Source organism: Rhinolophus sinicus, chromosome 2, assembly GCF_057876585.1.
Source record: "Rhinolophus sinicus isolate RSI-liver-muscle chromosome 2, RSI-T2T, whole genome shotgun sequence".
Lineage (NCBI taxonomy): Eukaryota > Metazoa > Chordata > Mammalia > Chiroptera > Rhinolophidae > Rhinolophus > Rhinolophus sinicus.
Genome location: NC_142502.1, coordinates 4,816,075 through 4,832,295, shown reverse-complemented (window position 1 = coordinate 4,832,295; position 16,221 = coordinate 4,816,075). Strand labels below are relative to the sequence as shown.

The following is a 16,221-nucleotide window of genomic DNA, read 5'->3' as shown; positions in this document are numbered from 1 at the left end:
CCAGCTGACTGGTCAAACCAGGTGCAAGTCGGGAAAAATTCTATAGTGAATGAAGGAAAATAAGATGCACAGTGGGACAGAATACCAACATTCTTGCAAATGAATCTTAAAGTATTATCTTTACAAAGAATACAAGGATTGGTTCAGTTCCCTTGTTGACTACTTGGTATGTTCTTCCTACAGATACTTTCAGAAAAAGACCTATTGTTTGTTTTTCTCTATGCTGACACAGTACCCATTGTTTATAACTGTAATCATAGCACACATAGTTGGAAATGTGGGATCAGGGACAGGCTGTATTTCCCTTTCTGGTTCTTTAGACAGTGAATACTGTGTTCTTTATCTCTTATCACAGCTCTTTTGTCAAACATTTAATGATTTTTTTTCCTCCAGACAAATTTGCAGTTTGTTATCAACCATAAAAATGTCTTTATGGCCTAGTTTTTAAACATTTAAACTTTGGTGTGTATGTCTCAAGATGAGCATGAATTAAGGTGTTTATTTCGTTTTAAATACATTTTTTACTACAGTATATAAAGCTGGATTTCTCCAATCTCTATGGCCTATAGGGCACTATATTTAGACTTAATGAAAATATATTTTATGTTAGTGTGTGTCTGTACCTTTTTAACAGGCTGCTTATGCCTGTTGGATCCCAGGTCAGGTGTGCTGGGAACATTTGTCAAATGTTGGACGGGAGCAGACGTCTGTAACTTTCTGTACCGCGTGGCTGTCACCAGGGTTTCTGCTGCAGAGAGGAGATGACACACGTCTCTGCTCCTGGGATCTCCGTTTTTCCAAATGCCCAGGACTTCTTAGTATTCTGCGATTCAAAACCTGATCCCAAAAGCCTGGGAGAGACACAAAACCTTCCTATTGTAACCTAATAAATAACAACGCTTGGTTTTTTTTCCTGGTTTGAAAAATTACAATATGTTGCTTGATATGACATCTGACAGCTTTAACTCAAATGAATATTTATAACAAAGAAATAAATTTCAGAGACATTGGGCATGCAACTTCAGGGCCATTTTAAAGTATTCATTTTTTTAAGTTGGTGGTAGAATCTACAAAGAGTCTTAATGTGCCACTTTATATTTTTCTGGATATCAAATTATAGAACATATTTTGTTGCTCTAACCATTTCCACGAGGCTTCACTTAAGTGGAAGGGATAAAAATGATTGTCAGTCTTTCAGACACCTAGAGGAAAACCCTTCAGTTTTGTGTTTGATTTGTTTTCAAGGGCTGATTTAAACTTTTTAAGACAATGTGTGAGGAGTCAAGGTCAGAGTCCGTACTTTCACCATTATTCAACTTGGGTAGCTCTAAACTCTCTTACAAAGTATGGGGCCCTATTAACAAGGCAGTTCTTCTCTTCCTGGGGCTCTCAGGCCAGCAGCTTTGGGACAGACAATTCTTAAGAATCTAGATATTTTATGTGAAACGTGTGCAATGTGTAGTCTTCCCTGAGAACTGAGAGGAAATTCTAATGAGACGTGGACCCATGGGCTTTTCACTGAACAGTTTCATGGGTTTTTTGGTGTGTGTTTTTTTTGGGTTTTTTTTGTTTTTATTATTTAATTTGATGATTTTTTCCTCAGTGATAATTTTTGAAGTTTTCATATTCAGTCAAAAGTTAAAAACTGTACCAGAATATCACATTTTGAAAGTATTCCTATTGCAAATAAGATGTATTTTAATTATTGTACATACTTTAAACATGTCAGAATACGTATAGGATCAGAGACTTCTTTAATTCATGTTGTATTAGGAGACTACTTCTTAATATTAGCAAGAGTAGAGATTCCAATTACTCGTTCCCTTTAAAGTTGTGAGACGCCGCTCTCCTTTCTATGGCAAAGGATTCCAACAGCCAGTGTCCCTTCCCTAGTGGGCTGTCTTTACTTTTGATGCCCCAGAACTTAGATTTCTAATGTCTCTCTAGCTCTCTCCCTGCCTCCTTCCCTTCACATCTTTGTCTTTATTTCCATCTTCCTCTCCCAGCAGGGCCCCTGAGCACTCCCTGGCACCCCGGGGCTGGTGGTTCCGGGATGCTCAAGGCCACATGCTGCCTGCCCGTCAGGCGTTAGGAAGTTTTGACAGGGGTCATCACCGCCAGTTGTCCTCGGGACTGATGGAGTCAGCCGGAGGTTACACAATGTTTGGTAGTCATGGTGGCATACCTATACTAAAGAGGTATTTTTTTTTTAAGCCATGGTTGCTTTACTCATCCAAATAGCCCGTTTGTAAAGGCATCGATGTCCAAGTATTTTAGAGCTACTAAAATTAGTCTTGGAAATGAGGGTGTGCGGTGCTTGGCCACCGGCATTATGCTGACTGTTCAGAATCCAGCAGGCTCTGCCTCACTTTCAGCCTCTCTGTTCTTACTCCTCTCTCTCCTCTCGTTTCACCTCCTCTTCCTCCCCCCTCCTCCCTCTGCACTGACCCTTCGTTGTCGTCAGTGCACATGGGCGGCATCGGACATGCGGTGGGGGTGGGGGGGGGGGTCCCAAGCCTTCTTCTCTACGTGAACGTCTGCGGGCTGTTGAGCAGTGTTCCCACCGCTCGCCTTCCCTCCTGGGACTGGTCCTCCTCAACTTGCGTCTGGATGGGGAGTTGACCTCCGGGGGGCGGGGGTCCCCTTCTACGGACCCTCAGTTCTCACCTCGTTCAGAATGAGGCACTGTTTCCAAGGCAACAACAGCCGAAGGGGTCTCTGCCCGCCCAGTACAGCATAAGTAGGGATTCATTGGTCCTCTCTACCCTGCGCACATGATTGGCGTCAGATGGTTTTCATATGTTGTTATAATGGACTGCAGATTGTGTTGGCTAATTGTTGGTTTCCTTTATAACTCTTTACATCTCAATCTAATCTTGAAGCCATTGAATCCAAACAGTGTTGCTAGAGAAAATTTTAACTGCACAGCGACCCCACCCCACCCCCACCACCACCACATTTCTAGACCGTCTCTGGAGTTTGGGTCTACTTACATTATAAATTGGACCGTGCAATCGATTAGGACAGGTATCCAGCAAAGAAGAGCATTGAATGGACCTCCTCTTCCCTTTCCACATGCCGTTAAAACACAGTGTTTTCAATTCCTGTAACTTCCTTTTCCCTAGTCACAGACTATTCCCAGAAATACACGTGTATTAGAGACTTGTTTATGGTGACAGAAAACAGTAAGGGGTTTCACTTATACCAGTGTTCCATGCAGACTCAAGTGCTGAGGAAAAATTCCTAAGAAGTGCCTCCCTGTCAGACATTAAGGCCTGCCCTCGCTGCGTTCCCTGCTGCTCTCTCCTCGGCCGCCATTTCGACCTCACTATGCTCCTTTAAATGATGATTGATAGCTGGCTAGCTAGATAGATAGATGATAGACAGACAGATAGCTAGCCGGGTAGATGGGCAAACAGACAGACAGAAGATGGTTTGCCAACTGGATAAATGATAAAAAATATAAATGAGCAAGATACAATGGATGGAGAAAACTGAGGTAGAAAAAACAGTTGAATTTGTGTTTATTCCACTGAACTTTTAAAAACTTGAACCTAAAATATTCAACATAGTTTCCTTTCTACCAGAATAAAGTTATGTATCTAATTAGTGGGCATTTAGGGTTTTTCACAGGAAGAAATTTTCCTTCAAATACAGTTAGAACTGCTTCTCCAGTAGTGCTAATCAATTCTCATCTCTGCGGACATTTTCAATGCTTTCAGGTATACAAATCTAGTTGAAATCACCCTTAGCTATAAAGGAGGAAGAAAATACCATCTGTAAGTGCTTTTGTCTAGAGGTCTATCATCAAAATAGGGTCCCATTCACCTTCCGTCCTTAGGAAACTGGTGTCTGTTATCTATTCCTATTTTAAATTTTCTCTCTTTCTTCCACTTTAAGGGAATTGTCCAGGGAAAGATTCAGAGCAAGGGCTGTCTTATCTTTCAAAGGAACGTAGAATGAGCCACATCCAAATGGAATGAAAAAGGCTAGCTTCCCAGCCCATGTCAGATGCACAGAGTAAAAAATGCAAAGTTATGATGTCATATGAAGTATTTTGAACCCTATAAGTCACTGCATGAAGATAGGAGAGTTTATTAATATTGCAGAGAAAGTGGTTTCTAGATATGTATTTATCTGTGACTCTCTCTGAGCTCTATACTATGCCAATGTCTCGAGGGAAATGAGAATTAATGGAAACACTTTTATCCAGGAATACACTTTCTTTATTGAAATAGCCATTTTTATCTGGTCTTTCAATGTAGTGCGTGTTTTGACCAAATGAGAGGAATTATTTATTCATTAAAATGATTTTTAGTATTCTAGTATAATTCATATTACCTGTTTGGATTGTGAGAAACGCCTTTTTGCTAATGTAGGGAGTCAGGATAGCTCAGTACGTTGGAAAATATTATCTTCAGAGTTAGGTCATTCATTACTCGTTTGTTCAAAATACAGTAGCAAGTACCGAGATTGTAATAAGAAAATAAGCTATAGCACCATTTCCATAGTGGTGAGCACGCACAAACACTTGCTCTGAGCTCGCTTCCTCTTTTTTCATGTATTTACACCATTTATCACATAATCCTCACAGCTCCATCAGCTGGATGGTATTATTGTCCTCACCTTACAGATGGTGAAATTAAGGCACAGAGAGGTGAAGAAACTTGCCCCAGGACACACAGTGGGGACGGGAAGTGGGGGCCGGGATGCACGCCGAGCCAGTGCAGCCCCAGAGTCCACGTGCCTCAGCCCTGAGCTCAACAAGTGAGTGTGCCTCACTCATCAGTGACATCACAGCACCTGCCGCCCATCTGGCAGCCGTAAGGGTGTAACAACAATGTGTGGAATGAATACAGAAATGAGCACCAGTGATGTCGAATGCACCCAACTCGGTTCTGAGAGCTTAGACAGAGGGATGAGAAGTTCCCTGCCCTCAGCTGAATTGCTGAGTCTGGTCCTGGCAGTTGAATCAACTGGCAATTCTAATCCGCTTTCATCACAGAACCTTCAACTGGAATGAAGTCTCCTCAACGGTTTGTCAGCCACCGTTCTAAGAGACAAGCTGTGATGTATGCATTTTCACTCCTTTACAGCTCATAACAGCCCTGTAAAGGAGATACTATTAGTCTTCCCATTGGCTGCTGAGGAAACTGAAGCACTGAGCCCTCAAACATCTAGGTCATGGTCACAAAGGATGAAAAGGGCAGACCCAGGACATCAACCAAGCAGTGTAGTCCAGAAGGCCTCACCTTTAACCATAAGTCGGTGCCTCTCAGGCAGTAATACCTCCTTGGAGAAGAGGGGTAAACGGTGGAGGTGGGATAAATCGTGTGGTCAGGTGGAAGTGTCGTTGCGAAAGAATGCGTGAGGACAGCGTTCTCTTCCTCCGAGCACCTCCCAGACGCGTCACCTCCCCCACCCCAGAGCTGACCACTGTCTGTGTGGTTCTTCAGCTTGTTAGGTCTGCATGCACGCATGTACGTGTGTGTGTACTCACATATGTATATACGTATGTACACACGTATCATACAGTTAGGGATATGTGTGTATTACAGCTAGTACATACCTATATTATTATGTTACTGTATGTAGTAGTGTTTCTGACATTTTAAATGTTAAGTGGTATCATAGTGTGTGTATGTATATATCTACATACATACATATGTATATGTACACATACACACATACGGGGCTGCCAAAAATGTGCACATTTTAAGAGATGTTTCTGTGTATTACTTTTCAAAGTTGACTGGAATTACGGTAGCAATTTGTCACATGACATTCACGCAAAAGATGGCGTTAATCAAATGATTGCTAGCCTCACCATGCGACAGGCAGGACAAAGAAAATGGCAGAAGCATGGTTGTCATTTGAGGAGCACAAGACCATTTTGAAGTGGTGTTTGAAATTCGAGAACGTTCTGCTGACTTAACACTCCTTGACTTCTACCGTGTTTCCCCAAAAATAAGTCCTAGCCGGATCATCAGCTCTAATGCATCTTTTGGAGCAAAATTAGTATACGATCTGGTCTTATATAAGACCCGGTCTTATATTAAAGTAAGACCGGATCTTATATAAATTTTTGCACCAAAAGACGCATTAGAGCTGATGATCTGGCTAGGTCTTATTTTCGGGGAAACCCAGTACCTACGGGGGACCTAAAGGATGTGATATACTGCAGAAAACCAGCTACACTGGCAGTACTGCGGGAAGAAATTGAAACGGTATGTGCAGTGATACAAGTGGACACTTTGGTCAATGTTGCTCAAGCAGTAGTTCGCCATAATCAGAAATGTCTGGACCCCGATGGGAAGCACTTTGAGCACCTCTTGTAATTGCAAAAGTCAAACATGACTTGTATTCATCTTCTGTGATCGGTATATATTGAATATTACAATTTTAATACAGTATTTTCCTTTCTCAAAATGTGTATATATATTTTTTAGCATCCTCTCTCTATATATGTGTGTGTGTGTTACATATAATATTATATATATATATATATATATATATATATATATATAGACTTGCCTAAGCATATAAAACATTAAAGAATAGAAAATGACAATGTTCATATTTTAATATTAAAATGTTATCAGAGATGTAACACTTGGAAGGGAGCAAGGGAAGAAATTTGCTTTTATAAAGACTGAGGACCAGGGGAATCTTCTACTTATCTTTACCTTGCCAGTTCTGAGTCTACCTATAGTTTTAATTTTTAAAATAGAAAAAAATAAGACAGCTAATTTTGTTTTCTCTAATGCCAAAAAGACCGGCCAGTACACACACACACACACACACACACACACACACACACACACACACACCGCTGTCCCGATGTCTATGTGTCTATGTGATGTTTGATTCCATGATCTATAGCATTTGCATGACCTCACTCTCAGGCAAATACTGTTAACCTTGGACTTTACCCACCAAGGGCATGAACGTGGGCACGTGTCACATACTTCTAAGTGCATGCATACTTTCCAAACAACACATAGCCATGAGTAGGAGAGGGGACAGGATTGAATTTCATGAGCAGCATTCCAGATGTATTGGTAGGACTGGAGCAGGAGTCTTTTCTCCAAGTAAGGTCGGGCGTTAACCTTGTAATGCTCAAAGTGAGGACACCTGATAATAATACTGGCTAAGCCTCCGACTGCTAGAAGTCTTCAACAGTTTGAACGTTCTTTTACTATTCCTGTTTTGGGTTGCTTTGTAGTAGGATGGCCAGCTATCCCCGTTTCCTTGGGACTGAGAAGTTTTCCAGGATGTAGGACTTGAAGGGCTAAATCTGGGAGCTGGATGGTTACTCTGTTCTTGTTGGTTACAGTGCCAGGATGATGGGGACTGCATGCTTCCCCTGCTGTCCCGAGTGCCCTGACACCCTGACACTGCACCACTGCCAATTCCCAGAACCCACAGTCTCGGGGCATCAGCAAACACGGCCCACCGCTCTGCAGCTTTGTGTTCCTTGAGTCCCCTCCTCACAGTTCTAATACTCCCAAGACCAGGCTCTCAAACATTCTACAGAGTATGAGTTTTCCATATTTATTGTTTCTTACCTTGTAATTTGTAAAACAATTATAAGGAAAGTAAAAGAGACAGAAACGTATGGGGAAATATTTTTAAAAGCAACATTAAGAAAAGAAATGAACACTTTAACAAAATTAGTAAAAAGTTTAATTTACAGAAAGGGTTTACCACAAACCCATTTTTCCACTTCATTAGTGTAACTGTATTTTTTTAACTCTTAATAGGACATATAAATTTTAAAGGGAATCAGGAAATCTAAGTTTCACACCTGGATCTGTCTTAGTCCTGCCGCCGCAGGCATACTCTTATGTCCAATTCCTCTGAGAAGCAGAGTTGTGGAGGGTAGTGGAGAAGAGCCCCCCGTGGCCCTTGTAGCGGAGGCCTCCGAGAGACCTAGCTGTGGAACGAGACTCTCCTCACGACCTTCGGGCCTGAGGTGGAGTTAGACCACGCAGCTCGCTCCCCCATTTCCTATCTATCTCCTGCCCCGTATTTCCCAAGGGCTACAGGTCCTTGGGGGAGACAGAGAGGAAGAAGCCAAAGCCCCACACGCGGGGCAGGTGGTGTCCCGGAGCTCGTCACGCAGGCGCCCAGCCTCAGCTCGACCACATCACCTGTCACGTGGGACCAGTTCTCTTCCTGTTTACACATGTGTCAGTTGGGATCTTAACCTCCTCGAGGGTGTCTGTGAGGGTCAAATGAGTGCAAAGGCCTCTGTGAACCCGAGTCGTATCGCAGTTACTGTTTCTACTCCTTGATAAGTACGGGACACTGGTCTACAAGGTCTGCCAAGTAAGTTCGCAAACTTGTTGCAATGATATCCTTTGATATCAGAGGGATTATTCATTATTGATTTGGACCAACTGGTCAAACAGTTAACCAAGTTGACTATTTGGAAGTGCTGAAAAGGCTGCGTGAAAAAGTTAGACGACCTGAACTTTTTGCCAGCAATTCATGGCTCTTGCATCATAACAATGCCCCAGCTCACACGGCACTGTCTGTGAGGGAGTTTTTAGCCAGTAAACAAATAACTGTACTGGAACACCCTCCCTACTCACCTGTCCGGCCCCCAATGACTTCTTTCTTCAAAGATAAAGGAAATATTGAAAGGAAGACATTTTGATGACATTCAGGACATCAAGGGTAATATGATGACAGCTCTGATGGCCGTTCCAGAAAATATTCCAAAATTGCTTTGAAGGGTGGACTAGGCGCTGATGTCGGTGCACAGCTTCCCAAGGGGAGTACTTTGAAGGTGACCATAGTAATATTCAGCAATGAGGTGTGTAGCACTTTTTCTAGGATGAGTTCACAAACTTAATTGTCAGACCTCATATGTGGGGAGACAGGTGGTGCCTTCATGGCATGGGGAGAGCAAGCCACAGAGTCAGAAGCAGAGTTTAGAGATGGGCCAGCCCTCACTGGGAACCTCCCTGAGGTGGGTGGCAGCGGGACTTAGAAGTCGCTGGAGAGTGAGTCGCTAGCCAAGGCAGAGGCATTTTGAAGGGGACAAACAGTGTGAGCAGACAGCCTCTGAAAAGTGTCAGCAAACAGGGGCTGAGCAGGCCATGGGGGGCTGGTGAGGGGAGTGTCCCCCTGACACCATGGCCAAGGGAGTGGGTGAGCGGGCAGAGAGGAGAGAGGGCGGGAGGCAAGTGTTTCCTGGGACCCCTTGATAGTCAGAAACTAATTAGTAACGAAGGGCAAAACAGTAAGTCTCTCTGGGGGGAAAGCCTCAGAGAGCGGTGAATGGTCTCAGTCCCTCTGCAGTGTCAACACTCTGCCATTCCTCTCTTTTACTGTTGTTAAAAAATTATATAAATATATATGTATATGTGTGTGTCTATATATTACTGATTCAGATTTTCTCTCCTATGTTTTCCCACACTCTGCCAACAGTAATAGAACAAGTTACATAAATTGCCACCAACTGTCAAATTTTCAGGCTTCTCCATTCTGAGTTCAAAGAGAAGTAGTTGTAATGATGGTTTTCATATTGAAATGAGAATAGGAAGCTCAGCTAACCTAGAGAGGCTTCTAGCAAGCAGACCTTGGATTGATTCCTTGCCTGCAATTTAAGCAATGCGTACCAAAAAAAAAAAAAAAGGAACGGAAGAAAGAAAAAATTCAATTTTGCCTAAATCTCACGAATAATTGGGAAAAAGTCAGATTATCTGGGCCTCAGTAAGTACATTTGTGTAGCGTTATGAATAAAGAATACTGAAGTGGTTAGGAGGCCAGGGTTCCAAATCAGACCATGAGAGTTCAATATGTGGGCACCTTTTCATTTCCAGTGTTCGGTGGGCCGTGGAGGCAAATCTCCAAAGTCAGAGTTTGAGGGGCGGGGCGGGAGGTGTCACAAACTCGTGAGGTGCCTGTGGGGATAAGCACCTCCTGACGCCTGTTTTTCACAGCAGCTTGTCGTGGAGTGGATAGATAGCTTTCATTCCTTGTCTGCTGACCCACAATTGTCACTCACTCAAAACCAGTTTACGTAAACAATTTGAGATAAAGGAAACCGCCTCCCCGTGGATGAAATGCATTATTTCTGAAGATTTACTTTGATCAGGAAGGAAACTTTGTTTGCCTCAGGTTTCTGGTTGGTGCTTTTCCTCCTCCTGTTCATTAGCTCATGTAACAGCCGTTTCCGTGCACACCACGCTTCCAATGCCCTGAAGGCAAAGATAGTCCTGCTCCTCCCGGATCCATAGGCTGTGGTGGCAAACCCTGGGCTTATTAATATACATGGTGTCACCAGCTCATCAGAAAGGACCGCAGGCAGTATACCAACACTGTGGTCTTGTAGCTTCATCAGACTAATTACTTTGAAAATAAACGAAGGTACCTGTCAATTAGCTGTTGCGTATAAGACCGCTTCCTCGTTAATGCAGAATGCATCAAATGACTCGTTTTATGCAATGTTTCACAAATCATATTGGGGTGCTGTTGTCTGCGGTGTTTCTTAACTGAGTGAGTGGTGATCGTGTTTAAATTAGTCCCCTGTTAGGTGAAAATAGGCTGTCCATGCGAATAGTTAGAACCAAATGTCTATTTCCATGGTAAATAGTGATTTCTATGAACATCATGATTAAGCTTTAAGCAAACTGAAATTATGGAGTAATATCCAATTTGAATTCTGTGACAGCTTTGGGGGGGGGGTCCCTCATCCTTAAAGGGCAGTTTCTTTGCTGTTCCGTTCCTAGGCAACCATGAACACAGACAATAAGTGTGTTTGCACATATTTGTAAAAAGGTGTGAGATAGGATTGTTAACATTAGGTTGGCCTCAAGATGCTTTTCTTCTGGAAGTATTTCTATATTTTAATAGATAATTGACAGACTTGGGGTTCCAAGTTCTTCCATTGTGAATTCTAATCCATCTTTGTGTTCTCACAGTATTCAGTTTTCTCTAAGATTACACGCATCAATACAAAAAGTCTCACCTTTTCTTCTTGGTTTAATATTTTTCTGCATGCACATGTTTTTATATGCATAGGTGAAAACACTGCCAAAGATAAAATCACCCCCTTTTTCCCACTCCCCCTTTTCTTCTCCCTTAACCTTACCAATCACACATGGGAAACTGGAAACCTGGGACCATAGTGCACAAAAGATCTACGAACTAGGAGATACTGCAGCAGGTAATAGACAGATCCTGTCGCCAAAAACTGCAGCAGGTTATCAGGTGCTGAGAAAGGAGGAAAGAAAAGATTAAGCCATGCTTTGCAGTGGGTGTGAGGGGGAGGAAAGAGTGGCTAGAGGGATGTATAAGGAAACGCATGTTTTTGTAAACTCTGAGGGCTGAAAAAAAAAAATTAATACTTTTCTACCCACCTTCTAAGTTCTTTTAGCTGGGCTAATAACCCAATGAACAGAGACAGATTAGCAGAAAATCAAATTTTAATACATGCGTACGGGGAAGTCACATATGCATGAAAATTCCAAAGGCACTGAGGCAACATTGAGTATACATGACATTTTGTCCAAAAGAGAAAAGGGGGTGGTGTATTAGATTTCAGAAGTGAGGATGGGTAGTTGAGGAATTGCAGAACACACGTCAGGCAAATTGTTGCTGGGCGATCCAGAAGCAATGGGACTGGGGGCATCTAGCTAACAGGCCCCTGCCTGAAGCCCTATTTGCCAGACTTAATTCAAATCTGGCTGCTCGGGAGAGCATCCCAAGATTCCCTTCCTGGAGCAGCCTTTCTATCTGAACCTCTTGGGCAGAAAGCGGGGAGGGCCACAGGTTCTTTCTGAGTCTTGTTTCTCAATAACCAGCTTAAATTCAGTACCCCAAAAGGCATAGCTTTGGGGGTGGCAAAGCTTTGCTCCCCTTCAAAACCCTTGGAGAGGAATGTAAGTGGGGGAGTAGACTAAAGGAAAAAGTTACGTTTCGCTGTCCCTTCAGTTTTCGCAAAAATAGCTATGTGACAGGTAATCTCAAATCCAGATCTGGCTGATTCATGAAGAGAGAAATAAATGCAAAATCAATTCTTATGAAGTTACATTGGGAGAAGGTGCTAATATTTGTTTTTGTTATTTCTGAGCTGTGCAATGTCACACTTTTTTTTTTATTTTACCCACGATGTCATGTATTTTCAGTTTGTTCTTAGCTCAGTTAGGTTTGTGTTGAATGTTTCTCTAGAATTTTATATTTTTTCTTTAATAAATTATATTTGTCAACATATCAATGTTCTGACTCTGTTCTTTTGTGGGTTTTTTTTTTAAGTTTCATAGTAAGAGATTAATTTTTTCAAGTGGAAAAAGTTTTTAGTAACATAAGAACACATTTCTTTGTAATCTATTGTCCAAGTGGTAGTAATCTCCTACTAAAAAAGCAGCCCCACCTTTTAAAAAGTATTTTGTGCTCTTACCCTTCATTTATAATTTAGATTATGGTTTCTCTCTCTGCTGAAATGAAAATAATGACCACTGCCTATGAAGTCTTTGCCAAATGGAACAGGGGATGCCACTGTCAAAATCTAAAAACAACAAATGTTTAATGAGCAAAGAAGTGAATGTGTAAGACCTAACATTTGCAACAAATAAATAAACTTCGAGAAATAACTGAAACAATTATCATTCTCGGAAATATCCTGTGTTCACATTTTTGTTCATTACATGTCCCATATTTCCACTGAATTCAACTCCCTTCTGTTTCTATGTGAAGCTAGCATGTTGAAACAATAGCATGCAAGCCCAGTTATGTACTTTTTTCCTTCTTCCCTGGCTCTTCATTATGTAATGCATAGCTGGTAACCTGATCCCTCTTAATAGTAGATTAAAATGCATGCAACTGATTTCTCTCTATAAAATTAAAGTATAAGACTGTCAGGATCCATAACTGCTTCTTTCAAGAAAGTGGAAGAACCTTAATTCATAATCTTATTTTTGCAATAAAGTTATGAATCATTGTGCACCGATATTCAGTGCAACAGAATACCACATGACACTCGACTCTTAGGAAAGGCAAGCTGTCAATCTGTGAGCACCATCTGGATGTCACCGAGAAGGACTTGGGACTTGGGTTGCAAAGCTGTCAGGCGTTGGAAAGCATATGGAAGTGGCCTGTTTGGGGCCACCGACTGTCATGGTGCTGCCTTTTCTCTTCACAGTTGTCTAGCATATTGCCACTGTCTGCACGAGCGTAACTTAATAGTCAAGCTTGAATCCCACTGTAGTTAAACCGGTGTTACCCTGTTAGTAAGCTAGCTTATTTCGCCTAATTGAGCCCAAAGTTTATTTTCACTTTATTAATAAAGCAAATACTCTGTAAAGAATTGAAGTCACTTCTACGCATAGGCTATACCTGAGCTTTTTCCTTCTATTATTTTCTTTTCCTAAGACTTATAGAATCCATTCTGTCCGGACAGGATGATGATGACGATAGCACAGCTCACAATTGAAGCTAAACGTTGCTTTAAAAAAATTGTTAGATTGCTATGTGAAAATCAGAATCCTCTCTACTTTGATCAGTTGTGTCAAGAAAAGTATAGAAATGAAATGACAAATAAATATGCATTTTTACTTAGCTATTTTTGTCATGTTGTACATGTTTAAGCTGCTTTGACTGATCGTACCTTTGGGTTCCATCTTTTTGGTATAGCTTCCTAGGATTTTAATGCAACAGCTCCCAAACAGAATGCTAAATTATTACTTATAATCCAAAAAATATGTATCTTCTTTGTGTGGAATAAATGTAAACTAATTTGGAGAAAGGAAGAATTCTAGATATGTATTTCACTGCTATAAATATCCATCTCACATGTGTGAATTGACGTCTCGTAGAATTGGTGTTACAGAGCAAGTAAGAGAAAAAGAAAAAAAAGTACTGTTGACAAAACACCATCCAGCCTAAGAAAAAGCTTCTAAGAGTTTATGGGAGCCAAACTGACAACTATTGCTGGGAAGCAAAATCTCAACAGATTGAGAAAATGCTCAGAAAAACAGCGGTTTTGCAACTTATTTTATACATTAGAATCCAAGGAGGAGGGTGCCGTGAAATCCACTGGTGGTAGATTAAAGGGGTAGGAGAAAGCAAAGCGGGGAAATCTCTGGGATTGGAAAGAAAGTAAATTGGAGAGACAGGTACTTCTTTTACATCGGTGGGTAGAGGGTAGTTAATAATTAACATTTTACAGCCCAGAGAGATGGTAGGTCAGGGAACAATAACAATGAGGGATTCTGTAGCTTCCTGCTCTGGTGCGGTGGGCTGCGCCCTGAGGACTCAGGAAAAAGAGAAGACTGACATTCCAAGGGTATGCTATCGTAGATGCAAAAAGGACAACAGACAGGCTCACTTAAGATAAACAGTGACCTTTGTCAAGGAAGCTACAGACCAAGGATGTGACTACCAGCCATGACCGGCTTTTAGTTGGGACTTTTCATGTTCAGACCATCCTGTGTGGTTACTTTCAGTCTCTGAGTTTGTAGGGCCTGCCATGCTGGCCTCCCCTGAGCTCGGCAGGTTTAGTGTGCGGTCTCTTTTTTTTCATCCCCAGCACCTTTCTGCCAAAATATTTGTCTAATATCTAGCGTTAGATTATTAATCAGAAAAGTGCATTAGCTAATGTGAAAGGGTATTTTTTTTGCTAATTTGTTGCAATTTTCCCCTTTCATATTAGACTTTCTTTAAAAGAAGATTGAATAGGCATGGGTGGAGCAGCTGCATCTGTGAGGAGCTATAAACAGAAGCACAAGTCACTGTAATCTATAGCTAGCGCTCACATTCATTTACTAAATAAGGTTGCGAGCAATATTAGGTATGTTTTTCTGACACCTTTCCCTGCTGACAAGGACTTGGGTGGATTTAGCAAAGGAAGTACACAGGGAACTATTGTTAGCATTTATCAGCACATGTGATGAGTGGCCCTGAAATGAGCGCCTTTATCATCCAAGTTTCTCAGGAGCCTTTATTAAGGGGGAGCGGGAGTTGATCTAAACAGTATGCATGTGACAACCCACCTCACTGTGAAGGTGGGACTTTGAGAAGTAACCAGAAGACGGATTTGGGTGGGTAAGGTTGAAAGTAATTGTAAGTTGATCTAGCATTTTACGTTTCATTCATCATTTCCTAAATCCATAATAAAAAAAAATCATAACGACAGTGGCTGGTTGGGTATAAAGCAGAGATTGAACGGTGCGAACAACAAATAGTTGTTAATATTGACAGGTTATGGTACAAGGATTACCCAATTTCACAGATGAGGATAGCACAAAATGAGACAACTACCACATAATGTTTATTCTAAAGGAATAATGTGACTTTACCGCATTTTTTAATTCCTTCATATTGATTTTTTTTCGTAAAGTGTGAAATCAACATACATCAACCTCCTTAATACTTGAACAAGGTCCCAACACATTGAAACCATAATTTGATGTGACACAAAAGAGGTATTGTATGGTAAATTAACAACTGAAAGCTGTTTGAGGCCATTCCGTACATCTAAAACACACAAACATACCTTCACGTTCTTTATTTTTCTTGAAACAGCCATTGTGACTCAGAAGTAAAGCAGGTCTAAGACAGTCTATTAAAATCAACATTCCTGTCCACAGTGAGTGTATGCAGTCCTCGAGCCAAGCCACCTAGAAATCCCTGTGAATGTCAAACTGTGCCTGTTGGGGGATCTCTGCTCTCCTGATGTTCTATGCCCTATTAATCAGACCATGAGCAGACCTACAGTTCCCTACAATGTAAAAATGTCTTCCTTCAAGTAATAGTGACTTAATAAAAGTCTTCATCACTTCACTGGAGCTTTACTTGATGATACTCAATTATTTTCTCTTAGGCTTATGTGACAGGTTCTAATCACAGAAACTCTCTTCTCTTTAAAAAAAAAAAAATTCCCTTTGGCTCATAACACTGTGATTACGACAGCAACACTTAAAGCTGACTTTTTACTGACAGTGTTAGAAATTCTTCTCCAGGCAATGTGGTGATTCTTTGATGCTTATGTACGAATTATGCAACTACTTCACATCTCTCAGGAACGTTTCATACGGTAGTTCCGGGTACTATTCCATCATTGGTTTAATAAAAACACTAATGCTTGATTTTAGTAATATTTTCCACATGGTAGAACCACTGTTTTATAGATTAAAGGAGCAGACCTCTGAGGTCAACCTAAATAATTATTTTAAAACTTACCAAAATGAACAAAGTATTTTCCCAATCATG

General features: G+C 41.3%; 1 protein-coding gene across 2 annotated transcripts in view; it reads left to right on the top strand.

Moving 5' to 3' along the window:
• Positions 1-16,221, top strand: part of PACRG (parkin coregulated) — a 447,188-nt gene that overhangs the window by 338,640 nt on the left and 92,327 nt on the right. The gene's annotated exons all lie outside the window — the stretch shown is intronic.